Source organism: Lissotriton helveticus, chromosome 2_1 (genome assembly GCF_964261635.1).
Source record: "Lissotriton helveticus chromosome 2_1, aLisHel1.1, whole genome shotgun sequence".
NCBI classification, from domain to species: Eukaryota; Metazoa; Chordata; class Amphibia; order Caudata; family Salamandridae; genus Lissotriton; species Lissotriton helveticus.
This window is the reverse complement of record NC_136059.1, coordinates 1,721,666,411-1,721,688,621: the sequence shown is the minus strand read 5'-3', so window position 1 is coordinate 1,721,688,621 and position 22,211 is coordinate 1,721,666,411.

The window sequence follows — 22,211 nt, the reverse complement described above, 5'->3', positions numbered from 1 at the left end:
CAATAGGGGATCCACTGATGTTTTTTTCTGAACAGGAAGTACTGTCACTTGTTTCCATTTCTGGGAATTTCACCTAACCTAAAAGATTGAGCTATCACCTGTGAAACGTAGGCCAGAATGGCATTTATGTCTTGCATTAGGATTTTAGGTGGAGCTGGGTCAATAGGCGATCCAGATTTAATAGTCATGGCCATGCTGTTCAGGTCAGCACCCTAAATTCATTAAGGATGATCCCTCCAAAAGTTATTTTGGGAGAAATGTCCGGATTTATGATACTCCGAGCTTCAGGTGGGATGCTGTCAAATATTATTCCTACTTTGGAAGCAAAAAACTCAACAATTTTATTACAGTTATCAAGAGATGTAGGTGCAGGGGCCACTATACGTTCAGGAGAGGTTGGAGATTTTAAAATGGAAAACAGTTCTTTAGAGTAATTGTTGGCACTTTCTATTTTCTCAGTATAAAAATCACATTGCGTTTTCCTCATTAGCGCATGATATTGTTTGAGCTTGTTTTTATAGCTCTCACTACTAAAAGAACAATAGTTCTTCCTCCACTTACGTTCTACTTCTTTGCATTTTTTTGCCATGATTAAGTTGTCATTAAACAAAGGCACCGAGCTCCTCTTCCCTTTAGTGTTCACAGTGGTCCAGAGTGCAGTTGCTTCAAGTGCATTGGATATTCAATTTTCAACATCCTTGATGGCTATGTTAATATCCTTCTCCAGTTTAGGGCTAATGTTTGCAAGAGTCAGAGAAAGAATAGCCCACTTCCTACGAGTAATTATCTGATTTGGCTTAGTAGCAACAGGCCAACGAAAAGGCACAGAAAAAGCCACCAACTTTGGGGTCCTTGGAATCTTCACCTGTTATTGGATAGCTGGAAAGGGCATGCCTTAAAGGTGACGGTTCCTCTGCAGACCCTGCAATGCAGTTTTCCCTTGCCAAGGCTGAAGGAGGAGTTTCAATGGTTGGTCATCAAGGACAGGCTGCTGCACAGGAGGTGTTGTTGGTCCTTTTGAAATGAGATAGACTTATGTCAGTAATGATCCATGATAGGTGTAGACATAAGTGGTTTAGGTGACAATTAGACTGTTGTTATTATTCACTGTCAAGTACACAGAGATATGTGGAACACGTTACTAAAAGTATATGTGGGCATGTGACACTATTGTTGCCATTCACATGGCAATACATTTACATTGTTCCCACAACCACTGTTTTAATTTGTACAATGGCACACAATGCCATGCAGCTAGGCAGCTTCCTGGCATGTCCTATCTGAAAGGGTGAGTGCAGGTAAAGGCCCTATTTCACATACTGATTTGATTATCTTAATTTCTGACTACAGTGATGTTACAATAATTTATTGACACCAGTACTGAGAACATTGCTGCAAGTCACCAAGGTGCCTGCATTCCCTTTAGCCGACAGTTAGCCCACAGCACTGACCAAGTAATGGTATTTTGTAATCGATTACATATAACCCTGCACTCTGCCTTTCCCATAACAAAACTCACCAATCTCTCTTGCTGTACTGTCTTACATGAAATGTTTGCAATATTGTTACCTAGGGGTCATATTTGTCCTACATCTAAACAACAGAAAACCTGGCTACACAGCAGGAATGGGTAAGGCCATGTATTTACCATACTTTACTTGTTTGTGTGGAATCCAATCAGTTGTTTTCTATCACACACAGTCGTTTCCAGAGTGCAGAACAGTAGCTACTGAGAACCATCTCTGAAAGGGATAGCCACAGTCACACTTGGAATTATGCAACAGGTCACACGCTCTCCATTTCCTCAGAATCTAGTTGGGCATCTTCAGAGTTGTGCAAATGTCTTAACTCAGCCCCATTCACTTGTACTTGTACATGACTCCTCTGACAATAATCGTTCGGGCCCCGGGACTAAACTTCTTGTCACACACTTATGACAGCCATATCATACAGTGAATCTCAACACCACCAAAATGTCTTAAAATGTCCCAACATACTTACATGTATGTGAGAGTTATGGCTCATACTCTGCCTCACAAGGTAGTAGTGAGGATATTCTGTTACATACACCCACCCTGGTTGACCCCACAAATAGGCCCAAACACCTCTCCCTCCCTTTAACCATCCCAAAAACCTGTCCATCATCCTGGGCACATACCTCACCCTGACAATTCCCTGTTTAACATCCACCTGTTTTCACATGTTCCATAGTCAGACTTTTCTTCTTATGGCCCCCTCCTGACACCTGCAACACCATCATCCAGGCCCTCGGGACATGTAGACTGTGGTAGACCAATGCCTTCTAGCACGGCATCTCAGCACAGCTGCTACACAAGTGCCAAACTATCAGACACTTCAGTGTCTTACTATCACACAGCCTACCTTGAAGTACACACATCATACCTCATCTCCTTGAGATACTATGGCGCCCACTCTGAGACACTGCCAGTGCAATGTGCTCAGCCACACCTACAGGGCACTACACTACCAGGGGCCCACCTAGATCACACACCATCAATGCTTTCAACACACAACAATAGACCTCTGCTGTCCATCACTTGGATTCACCCCTACCCCAATAACCTTTGTGAGCAAGGCAGGAGGTAGGTTGGTGTCTTACATGGCAGTCAATACCTGTAAAGATTCACATCCAGCACTTCAAGACAGCTGCGTGCAATATGGTTTAGTGCTAGTGACTGCACCTGGATCTTCACATGATCCTACTCATAAAGCCTTCAGATACTCAGCACCTGAATCGCCTCCTGGGTAAGGAGTTTACCCTTGGGAACACCTCATTTCATTCCATTGTTAGCTGCCTGGCACCTCAACATAGTGCAAAGGGGCCTGCAATCTCACTAACATAGCTGCAAAGTTTCTAAGGTCCATGTATGATGTGCAGCTCCAGTCCAGGGGTTTTGCTTGTAATTGTGGGGCTTTTAGTCCTGGTTAATCATGTTGTATATTACATTACAAGTCCCAGGATTCAAAGGTCAACCTGGACTTGAGCCAGCACATCACACTTGGACATGAGAAACTTAGCAGGGCCTGACTGTGCTGAATGAATTATCATTGCCCAAGTTAATTACATTTATGTGATGGATGAGTTAACACGTGAGACATTCCTGCCATTTTCCTTGCACACAGTGCAGTGCAGCACAGCAAAGTGTGTTGCTGCCCTGTACTGTGCTGTACTGCATGACAGTTTTGATCATATGGTCCCTTGTTTTGACTTACCCTGTAGTTCGTCCTGGTCCTCATACACAGGAGTGTCCTGTCCTTCCATTACTGCCACCCACTCTATTGGGATGAGTGAAACCACCTGCTCCTCCAATGGGTCCAACTCCCCCTGTAGATCAGGTGCTCCCCAAGTCTCATAGCTGCCCACAGGTTATTGGTTTGTTTCTCTTTGGTCCTGCGCTTATACTCAAGCCAGCGTTTCCTGCACTCTGGCACTGTCCTTTTTGTTTGCCCTACACTCTTGATCTTATCAACTATAGATTGCAAAATGTCTTCCTTCTTCCCTAATGGCAATTTGTAGGTGACAAAGAGAAGGTGTTCATTCTTTGTCACCTCAGATTATAATATTTGGTTCTCCTCCTCACTGAAATTGCTTTTCCTCTTACCCTGGACTTCTGTCTGGCCATCTTGCTTAGGGTTGCTAGCTTCCTGACTGATGGTGCCCCCCTCAATGTTTTAAGCTATTTTTGGTCTTCTGTTCTTCCTTTCGAAATGTGTTTTTTTTGTACGTCACGACACGCAACGCACTCCTTAGTGAAGCGACGGTGAATTACAGCACTTATAAGTGCTTGATGAAACGCAAATCAGCTTTGTGTCACATAGGTTGTAGTTGCCTTACGACACATTGCGTCATTTTTTCAGAGAGGTGTCAGATGTTCACACGCTGTTTCAGAGCTTGCAACATGATGTGCCATACCATAAATACGGTGCATCCATGTCGCAAGTAAATGGAGCTACACAGCAAAGGTTTTTTTGCGCAATACTGCCGCAACGCCGGGTTGCATCAGAATTCATAAATATGTTCCCTGATCTGCTCCAACCCAGTGGGATATTTAAAACTGCTCCCGCACTAAAGCTGGCAGAGAAACAGAATAGATATTGCTACTGCCAGGAGGGAACATGCAAGAAGCAGCGACTCACTCCGGGTGGGAGAAATGACGGCTCCCAATTCATGCAGGGAGCCCACTAGGGCTCCCGCCAGAACCCTCAACCTGTTTTTTGTGAGTGTGCCAGTTGGCCACTGGGTCCCCCATCTATATTGCAGGAAGGCCTATGAAGGCTCGGGCTTTCAGCCCCCCTCCCCTTTTAAAAAATCCCATGCCCTGGGGGAAAGGGGCTCTGGTGCTTTGTCTTTGGCTTTATTCTGTTGAGACTCCCAGCACATAATAAAAACATTTGTCATGTTGAGACACCAATATGGTAGAAGATGACAGGGTTCACTGTTATTCAGTGTAAGCACATTATGTGTTTCTCAAGTCTTGCGATACCGTTCAATAAAGTTCCACATGGAACCTTTATGTTCATTGTTTATTAATTCATTCTGTCTGGTGCTACTATAAGTGGATCATTACAAGGGAAGAAGGCTCCCCAGTTAATTATTCCTCTGACTTTATTTTTGAAAGTACAATCATGCTTTTCTGACCAGGAACTGAGCAATGGTGGTCTTCTATCAAGGATATATGGTACCATTAAGCATGGGCGGATCTAGCGGATCTCGCGTACGCGAACTTGCGGATTTACGGATTCGCAATCCGCGAAGATCCGCAAACTCTAGCGGATTTGCGGATTTTCCCGTTTTTTGTGTTGGTGCGCGTTCGCGCCGATTTTGGGACAAGTTCGCAATTGCGAACTTACTTTTCGGCTCGCAACGGCCGCGACTATGTTGTTTCTACGTCTGGTTTATCATCACAGGTTCACAGCACCCTCTGTTTCACCACTGCCACCCTCTGGGACACCCATGCCACCCTCTGGTACATCCTCACTGCCACCCATTAGGTTTATTTATCACTGTAGATTATGGTGGTTGAAAAAAGCAAGCACACCTGCCCTTCTTCAACTGCCATCAATTAATTTGTGTTTCATTAATGTGTCAGTAATTTTGAAAGTTCCAGTCTGGCTGGCACCTGCTTCCTTCCTTATCTGTAATTTGCTTTTTGTTTCAGTGACATTTTTTTTTCACAGGACCTTTATGGTGTACTTGTAGCTATTCTATGAGCCTGCTGTTTGGGTCATAGCAGGGTCATAGAATAGTTGCAAACTCTGGAGGGGCCCATCAGGAAGCACTACCTTGAATGTTACTAATGTTAAGTTTGAACTTTTGCACCTGCTCATTGCTTTCAGTTTAGCTAAAATCGTTTTTTTCTGCAATTTCGCACGTTTTTTCGGGCGCGAATCCGTGCGAGATCGATTTCGGAAGCCGCGAATACGTGCAAATACAAAATTGTTTTTTTTGCGACGTGTATGTTCGCGTGATCTTGCGCGTGTTCGCGAGGCGCTTCTAGCTATACGTTTGCCAAGTTACCCTATCGGTCGTACACGGGCGCGGCCATCTTGTTGGCGTGACGTAATTCCGTTTCCGCCCGCTATGTGTAATCTCGCAAAGTGTGCTGCTCGCTAGTACAATTTCGCGCGTACTCGCAAGGAAAATCTCGCGCGAACTTACCCACGCGGTCGTGAACGGGCGCGGCCATCTTGTTTCTCATTCATTGCTATGGTTCTGGGCATGCTTTCTCTATCCTCTCTCAATCTCTGCCATCCTTTGCTTGTTTGAAGTTTTTTTGATCTAATTTTACTTATTATCTATCCCTCTATTTTTCTAGCTCTATATTTTTGTGTTTTCTGCAGCTTTTAGTTACTTTTAAACTACTTTTTTAAACTCTTTTCTTTTCTTCTTCACTATTCTATTTCTTGTTTATCATTTAACTCTATTTCTGCCCAGACCATGGTAAAGGGAGCCGGGAAGCACCCTGAGAAGGGGAAGGGTCCCGCACCCCGTGCCCGGCTCCCGTGCGGGCGTTTAAGGGGGGAGCAAGTGGTCCCGAGGGAGATCTTCAGCGCGGAGGAAGTGGCGGCACTGATCTTCCACGTCCAGCGCCGCCTCCCCAAGACGATCCTGGGAGGCGGCAAGATCGCGACTGGCTATGGCATCCGGGAGCGTCGCAAGCGGTGGGAGAAGGTGTGCCGGGCCATGTACAAGATCTCTGGGGTCCGGCGCACATATAACCAGGCCACCCACCGCTGGACCGATGTCATGGACCGGGAGCGGGACTTGCTGGACGCGCTCGGCGTAGAGGTCCCCGGGCTTGGTGAGTAGTAGTAGTAGTACATTTACTACTCTGTTTTATCCTGCTCTGTTATTTGCAAATTTTTGTTCTTTACCAAGAGCAATAATGCTGCCGATTACATTGAGGTAAATTATATTTCAAAATCTTCTATGCATTTCAGGTGCACTGCTCTCCTTCTCAGTAGCCTTGCTTGCTACTATGCTTCTTTGTTTTGTATGTTGTGTTCAGAAGCATTTCATTGGCCTGAGAAATTATGTATGAGTGTAGTGTAAAGAAAAGAACTGCGTAATGCTAGACAGTAAGGGTCATATTTTCAATTACCGGCGCATCCCTGCAAAGTAGCAGGGATGCGGCAGTAATTGTGTGCCATGCCACCACCACCACCCATTGGCCCAAAACGTCACAGAAGCCTTACGCATCTGTGCCGTAAAGGCAGCGCATTGCTGGAGTTGCGTGCCAACGATGGCGCAGCTCCAGCAATGCTCTGGGGTACCCTATCTCCCCAATGCTGCATCAAGCCGTACGTCGGCTTCAAGCGCGCAGGGTTTGAGTCATGCATCATTGTCCTAAAAGTGACTGATTGACATCTTGTAGATTTCCCTCAGCCACTTTTAGGATTCGTTCCTGCGCAGGTACGCCCTCCCTTGCGCCAGAACGCCCCCTGATGGCGCAGGGCTTTACAACGTGATGCATCGCCCATATGCCCATATGTGTTTTTTTTAATATATACGCCGCACCAACACCATGGCGAGTCTTTTGTTCTGCCGCTGCGTCACAAAAGGCACGCAACAATGGAGGCAAATGAGCCGCAACTTCCGCAAGGGACTTCTAAATCAGCCCCAACAGACTGAAGTCCAGTCCTTCCTTTAGACACATGGCTATAAGAAGAAATAGTGGCGGTGGTGGCGGGTGGATTGATAGTTTGAGTATTCACTGATCTGCAAGCAGGATGGACTTTGTCTGTCACTTCGCGTGCTGCGCACTGCTGCCTGCAGTGCCAGGCCTAGACAAACCTCTTTAGTAGTCTGTTTATTGAGTTACATAGGAACTTTCTAAGTCAACGTTCCGCAAATCAGGCAATACGAATAACGTAGTATACCACATGAGATAGATCCCGTGGAATAGTGGTCTATCTATTTGCTATTTTTCCAAAATATTTTGTTATTGTTCTTTTGAAATGTTTGATTTGGTTGAAAAATCTCATCCATGTTTTCTGGTTTTTCTTTCTTTCATGTTGTACATCAGCTCCCCCCAAGGGCAAGAGGACACAGGAGGAGGGTGCTGAGGATGCAGGCCAGGATCGGGCAGGCGAGGGCTCCTTTGCTGGCCCCAGTAAGTTTACATTTTAATAAACAGTACCTATTTTTTCCTAGCGTTCCTCATTCGATTTTTTCTAAATCGTCTTTGATCTTCTTGTAGACTGGATATAAATTCTTATCCTGCCTCGAATATGACTCCCTGTGGTATTACTAGACTATTCTTATTAGTCTGTCTGTGTAGCTAACTAAGATTGGACATTTGGCAATTCCATTGGACTCCCATTATATTCAGCAATACCTCTATGCACTGTCTCCTTACTGACTAGATAGTGTGGCAGAGTCATTCAGCTCCCGAAGTCACCGATTATAGATCCCCAATGATCTCTAGATTATCGTACGCAGGACAAGAGAGTAGTACGGAGTCACAGCACAGTCAAGAAGTGTCAGAGGCACTCATGCTTGCAAAAATTCCAAAACCTTTAGCTCATCCACTCTAGTCTAGAGGAACAAAAACCACAGAGTCTATTTAAGTTTAAAAGCTTTATTAAAAGTAAACACATTTATTAAAATCTACTTTGTCATAAAACTATTTAACTGAAAACGGAAAAGTGGTTAGTGCTGACGATTAATTGGACACATTTCTTGTGGTCGAGCCGAGCTCTCACCTTGTTTGAACTTGATCCTGGTCGTGTTCTTAGGAGTCAAGCTTCTGTCTGTTAGGAGAAAAAGTGGTGCGTGTTAAAAATCAAAAGCAAGCATTCATCAGTTGTGCATAAAAGTGCAGCAAGACAACAGCCTTCCCTGGAAAATGGGACATTTTTACTATGGAGTAGACAGTCACAAATTATTACATTGTATTCTGTTTTTTTAACATTTCTCCTAGACCAAATATTATATAGTAGTGAGTGGTGTATTCTAACATTCTTAAATGTACTTTGTAGGTGTAACATCTGGTGACGGGGCCAGCGCGGAGGTGGCTGTGTTGGGCGAGGACTCGGATGCCTCTGGGGAGGAGGCGGTGCAAGAGCCGGCGGACGGTCCTGTGGGGGATCAAACGGTGGTGGCGGAAACAGGTAAGCTATATATTCCTTACTTATTGAGATTGAAGACTGCATAGTGTGCTTTCTGCACGGGTGTATTACAAATCAACCAGGTAGTAGCCTCCTCGAAATGTACTCCGACTTAGCTGTGAAGTTTTTCGTGAGAAGAATCCCAATAAGTTCTTAGACGAACGTGATGGATGGGATGAACGAAAAGCGAAAGAAGGGTGTAAGTAAGTGGGACGCGAACTTGTATGATGGCTGGCAAAGAAGAACGATATGTGTTTGCTTGGCCCCCGAGGTGGCTGGGAAGGAAAGAATATGGTATGGTGCATGGCTGGGTCAATGATGAAGCAAGGATGGGTGGAAGGACAGCAGCCTGGGTGGGTGAAACAGAAACTGTATGTGTGCGTATACTTTGACTGTATGGATGCCTGGAGCATGGTATTCTCTGACTCTTAGATAGCACATGTGTATCTAGAGAGGGTAGATGGTCGCCAGGTGAAGTAAGTGTTACCTTGAAGAGCATGTACCACCGCACCCGCACGTCCGTTCCAGTGCTGGGAAGGCAAGGAAAAGAAATTGTAAATGTGTCCAATACTACCATGAATAGTAGCAGTACTTTGTATTGCGTTTGCAATCACAGCATATATCTGGTTATTACGGTGGACACTCCGTACCTCTCTTAATAACTTTAGTTTACTTGTAGTACGTCATTCATGTGTGGGTGTATCACTGTTCACTCAATATTAAGCAAAGCACCTAAAGTCATCTCATCTGTCATTAAATACGTCCCATGTGAAGTGATAGATAATCAAATTAGTTAGCTTCTTCATTTTCCTTTTCTAGTACTCATTTGCACTGTAGGGTGAAAGGTAAATTAATTAAGCAGTAGCCCTTGTAACAGAGTATTCTCAGTGCCACCCGTAATAGAAAAGTAATAGCTTCACCACCTGCATGTACTGGACCGGTACAGTAACGCAAGTCTGTCTCACTCATCATGGTGTGCAACTTTTTTTCTCGGGTGCAAGTTCACTGTGCTGTCCATGTCATTCTGCCGGCTTGCATAAGATAACGTACCAATTTCCCTAAACAAGAGAGAAGAAGAAGAATAAGACTGGTGTACTGTCATAGTCGACTGTAATGGAAGTCCATAGTGGTCGTAGAATTTGTTCATTAAACTACCACTAATGTTAGAGCAAGGATGCAGAAGTGGGAGGTTACATAGATACTGTCCTCAATAGTTATGTACTGTGCTTTCAATTTGCTACTTGTACTCTGTGACCCAACTTTCGGCTCAATCACTTTGTGTTATTAATAAGGAGCATTGGTTACAGACTATGTCTTTCTTTCTTCATATAGTTGCTCCTTCCAAATCAACAACAAGGAGGGAGCAGGCTAGATTGGCCCGGCAACGGAGGCTGGAGGCCACTGTCGCCGAATATCGGCGGCTGGTGGCCCTGGAGGAGGAGGAGGACACGCAGTCGAGCGGGGCAACAACGACATCCTCGACTGTGACCACTGCATCCTCCTCCGTGACTAAGCCAGCGGGACCGAGCCGGGCTAAGAAAGACGACCGCCACCGCCAAGCAACCGAAATACCAGCTGCAAGGACCGCCAACGCCGCCTACGAGTCCGCATGTCCAACCTGGAGCAGGAGGTCCTGAGGTATAAGAACTTGGTTAAGGGCCTCCGCTCCGAGCTTGCCACCCTCCGCAAGGAGTATGATGCCCATGCCGCATCATGCACCAGCACCAGCACCCTCCAGTAGTGGAGTGTCCCTTGCCCTTTTTTTATAGACTTTTGGGGGGTGGGATTTGGGAGTTGGGATCGTTTTGGGACGTTTCAAAGACAATCGTTGGGGTTAGGGTGGGTGAGGGAGATTATTTTGTTAGGGCTAAATAAATATATTTTTAAACTTTATCTGACCATACCTGTTTTTTACTGCTTTTCAGTCTGGTGGGTGGGGGGCGGGGGTGTAACAGTAACTTTGATTTCCTGAACAGTCGTAGGACTTTAGTAGTACAACCGTCAATCTCTTGTCTACTCCGAAATAATACTCCATTATACTACCTCCCACCAAACGCTTATCTTACCTGTAATTTGTGTTAGAAATTAGGGCTAGGCCCAGGGCTGGCTCCAGGTGAAATGGGGATTAACGTTGTCAATCCTGGGCGGGTGACATTTCCTCATTGCGGTGGTACTAGTGGTGTGACACAGTGGCAGTTGCATGGCTATGGAAAAAAAGAAAACGAAACCTTGTTTGTCCTCCTTACTGTAGCATTACAACGGTTACGGTACGATCGAGAAAATAGCAGGTGACAGTACACTAGAACAGTGCCATAATGTAGCCTAACAAATGGTAAAGTATTTGCTTGCAAGTATAACTAGTACTTGCGTTGAATTTATTTGACATTGGCTACTACTACTAGAAGATATAGTACTGAAGCTGAGTAAGTCTAGAAGATATCCTCGTATTCCTTCACCAGCCTGTTGCTATGACCTTATCCTCCCCAGCAAGTGTGTGGAATTATTGATGTCATTTTAGTCAGACATCAAGCAAAACAACACAGCCCGGGGGAAGAGGGTTAGGGTTTGTAAAATGGATGGGAATGGGGGTTTCTTTTTGGGTAGGTTTTGTTGAGAGAAGAAAAAAAAAGCAGAGCATGGACAAACAATAATTGAAGATACAGACAATCTTTGGTTACAAACTAAAGGTAAGCACATGCAGTCACACTCATAGAATAAAAGACAACAATGGATACTGTATCTGTATTGCGTATGTTGTTGGAGTTGTCCTGTTGAATTTGGTAAGTAAGTTGCATGCAGCAAACAATTCCTCTTATTGGCGGCACTCCTCCATTCCAGCTGACGCTTCGTCCATCAATGTGGTGACCACTGACAGAAGACACCCTGTCCACTGCCTGCCTGGCGGATGTTGACTGAAACCCGGCCTGTAATTATTGAACGGAAAACAGGAAGTGCTATTACAATACCACTGATAAATAAATAAAAGGTATGTACGCTGTGTGGTTCAAAAAGTGACACTTTGATTTCCCTAATACACAGTACAATATTTTTGAAATTGTGTGCTCTGTCTGAGTCACCTTTTTAAGGATCAATAAGTATGGCCAAAATATTATAGCGGATCTTTCCCCTCAAGGTAGGTGTACTACTGTGTTTTAGAACAAAATTTGACCTTCCCAGCAATGCTCCCACCAAGACCCTTACTAAAGCCAGTCGCAAAAATGTAGAAGAACCCCAATCATATCTCCAAAAACGATGCCTAGCAGAAAAATGGTTACAAAACGTACTTTGAAAGTAACAGTAGGCCCAAATACAGACCGTGGATTGTATTCAAACCACTTGCAAGCAAGCAAAAGTATCCATAGCCAGCATCGCTCCAACAGTGCTCTACAACAACAGAACTGCGTTGCAATAGAACCCCCCGAAACACATGCAATCCTGCTGCTAGGGCTAACCCTAACGAACCCTAACTTACAAAACGTGCCAAAACTGGTGTTTCCTTATGGATTTTGTCCAACAAACTTCTAGCCGGTATTAGACCTTCCCAGGAATGCCCCAGGCAAGACCCGCCAACCCACCTGCAAAAAAACACCCGACACAACACCCCCAAACAGCGAAAAAGCTAAATCTCATACTTACAATGTCTCTCGGCCTTCGGTCCAAACGCGGCGCTGTGCAGCTAGGTCATCATCATCATCAATCATCATAACTCCTGTTTTCCACCACGGATTTCCTGAAAAGCAAATGCAATCAAGATTAGACTGTCGCAGCAGTGCTTCGACAGAGACCCCGGCCGCAACCCACCCACGAACAGCAGGAAGCCCCCCAAAACGCTACATTGAGCAAGATGTCAGAAGAAATAGCAAAAAAAAGGCTGTTCCTTATGGATTTTGTCCAAAACACTTCTATCCGGTATTAGACCTTCCCAGGAATGCCCCAGGCAAGACCCGCCAACCCACCCGCAAAAAAACACCCGACAACACCCCCAAACAGCGAAAAAGCTAAATCTCATACTTACAATGTCTCTAGGCCTTCGGTCCAAACGCGGCGCTGTGCAGCTAGGTCATCATTATCATCAATCATCATAACTCCTGTTTTCCACCACGGATTTCCTGAAAAGCAAATGCAATCAAGATTAGACTGTCGCAGCAGTGCTTCGACAGAGACCCCGGCCGCAACCCACCCACGAACAGCAGGAAGCCCCCCAAAACGCTACATTGAGCAAGATGTCAGAAGAAATAGCAAAAAAAAGGCTGTTCCTTATGGATTTTGTCCAAAACACTTCTATCCGGTATTAGACCTTCCCAGGAATGCCCCAGGCAAGACCCGCCAACCCACCCGCAAAAAACGACCCGACAACACCCCCAAACAGCGAAAAAGCTAAATCTCATACTTACAATATCTCTCGGCCTTCGTTCCAAATGCGGCGCTGTTCAGCTAGGTCATCATCATCAATCATCATAACTCCTGTTTTCCACCACGGATTTCCTGAAAAGCAAATGCAATCAAGATTAGACTGTCGCAGCAGTGCTTCGACAGACACCAAAAATTACCCACAAACACCCGGAACCCCGCCAAAGAGCACCTCAAAGGCAAGCAAGTCAGCAAAAACGGCAAGAAATTTCCACCTCATATTTGGTCCAAAACACTTTTGTCCATTATTAGAGCTTCACAGCAATGGCCCCAAATCCGTCAACTCACCCGCAAAGAAGTACAACACCCCCACAAGTGCTGAGTCTTTCTTCATTGGGCGTAATCCAGCACTCTGCTTGGAGGGAAATCGCAGTCTGGAGGAGGAGGATAGAGGAGCATGTTCTTCAGAACTTGTGAACCTGAGGAATGTAGACTGCGGCACCTTCAAATCAATAAGCAAACAAGTGAAGACAGTTCTGATGATGGTCTTGTTTTTGGGATTAGGTGATTAAAGTTTGAATTAAATTAACTGTGCAAAACAAAGAAAGAGAGACACAAAGCACACAGGAATAAAAGTGAATAAGGACGAAAAAGAAAGTTCTTGATTGATTGTCTCATTTTCAGGGCTCGGTGTCAGGGAATAAGAACAAGATTTCGTCATCATACTCTGCGAATTCAGGCTGGATGAGGTCAGTGCCACCGAACAGAGAAAAAATCCCCTCATCTACGTTGCTGTCCTCCTCGTCTTCATGCGGCGTGCTTTCTCGTACTTTGTAATCTGGTGGTATGAGGTGCTGATTCATCTTGATCATTGTCAGCCGCTCCACATTTTTGGGCGAGAGGCGGCTCCGTTTGGGAGTTACAATGCCACCAGCAGCACTGAAAACATGTTCAGAAGACACACTTGCGAGTGGGCAAGACAAATAGTTTATAGCCAGGTTGAAGAGCTGTGGCCACAATTGTTTTTTGCCATGCCAATACTGCAATGGCTCATCATTAAGGAAGACCTCTGTTGAGTCATTCAGATAGTCCTGCACCATCGACTCAAGGTCATCAACTGTTCCTCCACTTTGCTTACTTTTTGCTGTGCCTGTGACATTTTTTCGAGAACCATACCCCATCAAACTTAGCCAATCCTCCTCCGCAGCCACTGTTAGTGTTGTCATTGTGTGTGGTGCAGATGATCCAGTTGCCGGTGTCTTTAACGGCTGAGAGGTCACTTGTGCCCCAGCCACAGGTGCAGAAGTGGATTCTTGTGACTGCGGATGGCCTGCTGATGCTGATGCTGATGTACTGGCTTCTCCTTCAATAACCTGCCGTTCTTTTTCAAACCTCTTGGCTGACCAGGCTAACCAATGTTTGTACTTTTGAACATCTGCATCAGCAAAAGGAAAGAATGCTTCGCCTGCCAGCGCCTTTTTGTAGCGTGGATCCAGAATAGTAGCACAAATGTAATGCTGATCTGACTTGATGTTTTGAAGACGTTCATCACCACGTAGGCGATCTAATAATTTCTCAGACAAAATGAAATGTTTTTTTTTTTTCATCTTTTTCAAACTCAGAAGACACCGCCATCAGTTGGTGCTCCAGCATGCACAACAATGGGATAGCTTTTCCCAAATTACAGTCCTCCTGGCTGACTGCACGCGTGAAGAACTCAAAAGGACGAAGCATGTCTGTCAGGCTTTTAACTATGTCCCATTGCGCCGCACTCATCCGCAGGTCCTCCTTCTGAGATGTAGCCTCTGTGAAGAAATAGTGATCGAGTACCGTATACTGCTCATACAGACGCTCAAGCATGTAGAAGGTTGAGTTCCAACGTGTTGCCACCTCCTGGATGAGTGCTTTCACTGGCATTCTACGTTGAAGTAGCAGTCTCCGCAGATGCTTCCGGGCCTTAAAAGAATGGCTGAAATGGTTGCACATTTTGCGGCAGGTGGCCATTACCTCGAACGCTGGACTCTGTTTATCACTCAAGAATTTTTGAACTACCAGGTTGATACAGTGCGCCAAACACGGCACTCTAACATGGTCACCCATGAACATGGCCTTAACTACATTGGCGCCATTATCCGTGGAAACATAACCAATCTTGCGTTTTAGGGGGGATAGCATTGTCAAGACCTTTTTGTTAAACTCTTCCAAAAGGTTTTCTGCTGTGTGACTTTTCTCCAAGCCAAACATGGCTAGTGTTGCATGTTTCCGAGCAGCTTTGAAAACTTGGTCCGGGTCAACACCTGCGTTTAGCTTTGCTTTAACACCTGAAAAAGAGACCCAGTGTGCAGTGATGCACATGTAATCATCGCCTGGGCCACTGGTCCACATGTCTGTTGTCAGATGTATTGTGTGAACAGCACTCTTCTGCAAAGCTGCCCCAATCGCCTGCAGCACATCTTCATGTAGTGCTGGAACCGCAACTCTGGCAAAATAGAACCGGCTCGGAACCTTCCATTTAGGGCAGAGCGTTGCCACTAATTCAAGAAAACCTACCGCTTCTACAAAAGAAAAAGGTAGAAGGTCCACAGCTAGCATTTTAGCCAGCTTAGTGTTATACAGACGCGTCAGTGGGTGGTTGCGTTCATATGGCACGTCTGAAGTAAGCATTGTTCTAATGTTGCCCTGGACCAAGCATTTACGGGCTGATAATGACTTCGTTGACCCAATTTTGCTCGCTGGTGAACTTTTGTGCGTTGGTGTCTCACTCGCTCCAACACTCTTAGTGTGCCTCACATTGGGTGTGCTGCTGACAGGGGTACTGGGTGTAAGGGAAGTCTTTGACACGTCTTCTTCCTCCTCGTCATCATCAGATGAAACATCAACGTTTCCTTGAATTTGCCCTTTCTTGATCGCATCTAGGTGCGCAAACCATCTGACAGTGTGCTTTCTCTCAAGATGACCTCTCTGGCCGCCGGTACCATAGTTGGTACCTGACTTACCACGACTAACTGCAAGCTTACAAAGGGTACAAATGGCAAACTTTGGATTTTTTGGACAAACAGTAAAGAAGTCCCAAACTGGGGACTTGAAGTGTCTGTGGGACCTGGAGGAGGCGGCGATACTGGTGGTGGTGGTCATGAAGCTAATGCCAGATGAAGTGGAGGATCTGGATTGCCCAACTTTTGTACGTTTTGCACTTTCACCGCCACTAATTAAGGTCGAGGTTGACGGAGGTCTCTTCTTGCCAGAAAGAAATATGGAAGCGGGACGAGTTGGTGTACTACTTAACTCCAATGATTGTGGTGTTTCCACTGCCTCCTCATCGACAACATCATCATCATCATCACGCTGAGCAGCTCTTCGGGCTAGGGTCAAAATGTCTGTTTGCTGCATGCCCGCTGGGGCTGCAGTGACCTTTATGATGACTGGGTCGTCGTTGGCAGAGTCTTCATCAGCAGCAGTATCCGCCACTTCTTGTTGAGCCTCATCACACTCCATAACTCTGAGACTTTGGACGAGCTTCCTTTTACGCTTAACTACCTTTGTTGGATCATGGTGTGCCTCACTCTCAGACGGCTGTGGTGCTGGTTCCCAAGTTTGATCCGTATCATCAGAAGGAGGTGTGCTTGAAGAGGATGTAGACACCACCCTTGATCTCTTCCTTGCTAGGGGTGCGGAAGACAATGAAGGATCATCAGGAGGAGTGGCTTCCTCAAATGATACCTCGCCTTGATTGTCGATTTCCTGATGTGCCCCTACTTCGGGAGGAACAACTATTGTGGGCACTTGTGACCCTCCATGCACCTCTGCTTGCGCATCTCCTTGCGCTGCCTCTCCTTCCACATGTACTTGGGCTTGTACTTGCACATGTGATTGTTGTTGCGGCTGTGGTTGTTCAACACTCGTCAGATGAGCTACAACAACCTGTGTTGATTGAGGGACATTGCTGCTGCTTTCTTGCGATGAGCCAACATCACTGGTCGATGGTGATTGAAGAACTATACTGGCTGCCTCTGCAGCACTCAAGGGCTTGGACTTCAGTTGGCATGGTGGTGGTGGTGGTGGCACTGAGCCCAATGGAGCGGGGGTGCTGCTGCCAGCTTGGTCCCCAGCAGATCCCGCTGCTGCTGCTGCAGGCATACTTTTTTTTTTACTCCCAAAAAAAGGGGCGGGCGGCACACCAGTGTCCTTGGTAACTTGCTTCTTCTGCTCCTTACTGGCCCCTTTCTTGCTAGAGGAGCTACGGGTTACTTTTTTTGGGGCCATCTTCTTCAGAGCAGGTCAGCAGGCAGCAATTGCACGAGTTGCAGAGGGTTCTGTGTCCAGACGTGACGTCGCGTGACGTTATGCTGCACACACCGCTGCAGGACTTCTTCCTGGCACTGGTGGTTCTCTTGAGTCTTCTTGTGCACCTAAAAGCAATGGAAGACAGAGGAACATCAGTTCAGTTATACACCCCAAAAAATCGACAAAACACAGAAAAATGAGCACAATCCCATGCCATCCATGATGTTTACTTTGAAGACACCCCACAGAAAGACTAGGGACATGCAAGTATGCAACACTCACTACCCCTGGGCATAATGGATGAAAAGTAGGCAAAATAAGTGCAGGCCTCAGACACTGCCTCTCCTCAAAATGGCCCCTTACACCCCAAGCACATGTTGCCTGTTCCAGCCAGCACTCAAGATGGCCACCACCACCACCCACATGGCCAGTCCACATCAACAGTACACCCCCAAAAAACAGAAAAACAGCCAGAAATCACCACAATCCAATGCCATCCATGATGTTTACATTAAAGAGAGTGAGACCACACCACAGGCACACTCAGTCCATGCACCACCACCCCTGGGCAAAAGGCCACACCAGCAGCCCCCCAAAAACGACAAAAAACAATACAATAAGCACAATCCCAGCCCATCCATGGCCTCAATTATGTTTAAATTCAAGAAGACACCCCACAGAAAGACTAGGCCCATGCAACACTCACCACCCCTGGGCAAAGGGCCCCACCAGCAGGCCCAAAAAAACGACAAAAAACAATAAAATCAGCACAATCCCAGGCCATCCATGGCCTCAATGGTGTTTAAATTCAAGAAGACACCCCTCAGAAACACTAGGCCCATGCAACACTCACTACCCCTGGGCATAAGGGATGAAAAGTAGGCAAAATAAGTGCAGGCCTCAGACACTGCCTCTCCTCAAAATGGCCCCTTACACCCCAAGCACATGTTGCCTGTACCAGCCAGCACTCAAGATGGCCACCACCACCACCCACATGGCCAGTCCACATCAACAGAACACCCCCAAAAAACTGAAAAACAGCCAGAAATCACCGCAATCCAATGCCATCCATGATGTTTACATCAAAGAGAGTGAGACCACACCACAGGCACACTCAGTCCATGCACCACCACCACCCCTGGGCAAGCAAAAGGCCACACCAGCAGCCCCCCAAAAACGACAAAAAACAATAAAATAAGCACAATCCCAGCCCATCCATGGCCTCAATTATGTTTAAATTCAAGAAGACACCCCACAGAAAGACTAGGCCCATGCAACACTCACCACCCCTGGGCAAAGGGCCACACCAGCAGGCCCAAAAAAACGACAAAAAACAATAAAATCTGCACAATCCCAGCCCATCCAAGGCCTCAATGGTGTTTAAATTCAAGAAGACACCCCTCAGAAACACTAGGCCCATGCAACACTCACTACCCCTGGGCATAAGGGATGAAAAGTAGGCAAAATAAGTGCAGGCCTCAGACACTGCCTCTCCTCAAAATGGCCCCCTTACACCCCAAGCACATGTTGCCTGTACCAGCCAGCACTCAAGATGGCCACCACCACCACCCACATGGCCAGTCCACATCAACAGTACACCTCCAAAAAACAGAAAAACAGCCAGAAATCACCACAATCCAATGCCATCCATGATGTTTACATCAAAGAGAGTGAGACCACACCACAGGCACACTCAGTCCATGCACCACCACCACCCCTGGGCAAGCAAAAGGCCACACCAGCAGCCCCCCAAAAACGACAAAAACCAATAAAATAAGCACAATCCCAGCCCATCCATGGCCTCAATTATGTTTAAATTCAAGAAGACACCCCACAGAAAGACTAGGCCCATGCAACACTCACCACCCCTGGGCAAAGGGCCACACCAGCAGGCCCAAAAAAACGACAAAAAACAATAAAATCTGCACAATCCCAGCCCATCCATGGCCTCAATGGTGTTTAAATTCAAGAAGACACCCCTCAGAAACACTAGGCCCATGCAACACTCACTACCCCTGGGCATAAGGGATGAAAAGTAGGCAAAATAAGTGCAGGCCTCAGACACTGCCTCTCCTCAAAATGGCCCCCTTACACCCCAAGCACATGTTGCCTGTACCAGCCAGCACTCAAGATGGCCACCACCACCACCCACATGGCCAGTCCACATCAACAGTACACCCCCAAAAAACAGAAAAACAGCCAGAAATCACCACAATCCAATGCCATCCATGATGTTTACATCAAAGAGAGTGAGACCACACCACAGGCACACTCAGTCCATGCACCACCACCACCCCTGGGCAAGCAAAAGGCCACACCAGCAGCCCCCCAAAAACGACAAAAAACAATAAAATAAGCACAATCCCAGCCCATCCATGGCCTCAATTATGTTTAAATTCAAGAAGACACCCCACAGAAAGACTAGGCCCATGCAACACTCACCACCCCTGGGCAAAGGGCCACACCAGCAGGCCCAAAAAAACGACAAAAAACAATAAAATCTGCACAATCCCAGCCCATCCATGGCCTCAATGGTGTTTAAATTCAAGAAGACACCCCTCAGAAACACTAGGCCCATGCAACACTCACTACCCCTGGGCATAAGGGATGAAAAGTAGGCAAAATAAGTGCAGGCCTCAGACACTGCCTCTCCTCAAAATGGCCCCCTTACACCCCAAGCACATGTTGCCTGTACCAGCCAGCACTCAAGATGGCCACCACCACCACCCACATGGCCAGTCCACATCAACAGTACACCCCCAAAAAACAGAAAAACAGCCAGAAATCACCACAATCCAATGCCATCCATGATGTTTACATCAAAGAGAGTGAGACCACACCACAGGCACACTCAGTCCATGCACCACCACCACCCCTGGGCAAGCAAAAGGCCACACCAGCAGCCCCCCAAAAACGACAAAAAACAATAAAATAAGCACAATCCCAGCCCATCCATGGCCTCAATTATGTTTAAATTCAAGAAGACACCCCACAGAAAGACTAGGCCCATGCAACACTCACCACCCCTGGGCAAAGGGCCACACCAGCAGGCCCAAAAAAACGACAAAAAACAATAAAATCTGCACAATCCCAGCCCATCCATGGCCTCAATGGTGTTTAAATTCAACAAAACAGTTGTATCATGCACCCATAACCAACCCTGGTCCTACTGGATACTGTGGCTACCCACAATATAATTTATTTAATTTTCTGAAAAAGTTCAAAAATTGTACTTGCAGCAACTGTAATGCCCCAAACAAACTTACTTGTGAAAGTTGATTTCTAATCCCAAAGTGATCCAAAGACAGTCAAAAAGGCCTCAAATCCAAATATCCAGCAGCACCCACAAAAAGTAATCCTTCCAGCTCCAGATCCAAATGAAAGTGACCAGGAGATGGACAAAGCACTGGGAGGAGCCTGCTGGACAGGAACAGGAAGTTGGAGACTGTGGGGCACTTCCTTCCTCCCCCCCCCAAAATGGACTCCTTGCAAAAAAAAAGGCCATGCAAATGTCAACCTGAGGAGTGATTCTGATAAAAATCATAATTTTCTGAAGGTTTATCCTGTTTGCTGGTGATTTTCTTGTGCGAAATTGCAAAATCTCTATTTCGCAAGTGCGAGATTGTTCCTTAACGCCGCAACTACGTGTTCGCAATTGCGAACTCTCGCGAGGTGTGCTGTGCAAGGTGGCAAGCCGCGAGTACGTATTCGCGGGCGACAAACTCCCGCGGGAACACGCAGCAAGATCTAAAATGGCGCGTCACTCGCAAAGAAAAACAACTCGGCAAACGCTAAAATGACGGAAAGTGAACGCCGTGCACCACGCCGCGCGCCGCAACCAAGCAAAAAATCCGCCGCGAGCGGATTCACGGATTTTTGACAAATTCGCGAGCGTTCGCGGATTGCGAATTTGCCGAAGATCCGAAAAATCCGCGAGCGGAGCGGATTTTACGCCCATGCTTAGGTACCATGCACTTTATAGCAAGCATGCAATGACTTAAGAGCTTAAAATAATTTTTTTAATCAGTATTCTTTGGTAAAAGTGCACAGGGAAGGAAGGCTTTATTATACAATGGTGAATTGCATTTATTTTCCTGATATGAAACCATTGTTTCTTTAATATATTGTATCACCCCAGGTCCCTGATATGCGTGGGCTGACCCTTGTTGCTAAAACGTACAAATACACATAATATCACACTGAACGTACCTTTCCTCAAAAGGCATACAACTCATGTTTGGGTAAATGGTCTAGGAGTGCCCTAGATGCCACCAGGTCAATGCAGGCTTTTATCATATGGTGTGAGAGTGCCCTGTGCTGCAACATAGCTACAAAAAAGTGGCAGATATAATCTCAGTGCCTGTAGACCAACCCTTCTGCTGTACACCACAGATGTGTCTCTTCGGCCTTATGTTAAGCACTAATGTAGTCATAGACCTGGCCTTCATACTGTACATTGCAAAAAAACATCATTATGTTATGGAAAGCATGGGTGGCACCTGATAGGGCACTCTGTCTATGCGACCGTCTAAAATGGGCTAAAGTTCTCATCTGCCTTCCATGAAACTTCCCTGGCAGAAACTGGACGCACTTAGCTGTGTGTCCATTCTAAAATCATCCCGCCCAACTGGCCCACTGACTTGGAAGAAGCTGATAGAGACTTTAGGGTTTTGATTAACAACTCACTCAATCACTGTATCCCTAAGAAACTGACCTGCGGCTAGAGCGCGCAATTGCACGCCTGGTATAACAAGACCTTAGTGTTGGTAAAATAACACTGTAAAACTCTGGAACGTATCTGGAGGCGCACCTATGACCCGACTGCAAAAAACAGCTACAGGCAGGCTATTAAAGCCTATCACAAACTTGTACAAAAGTCTAAAGCTGCGTTCTACATTAATTTGATCACATCAGTCCCAACCCCTCCAAAACCATTTTCTCTCTTA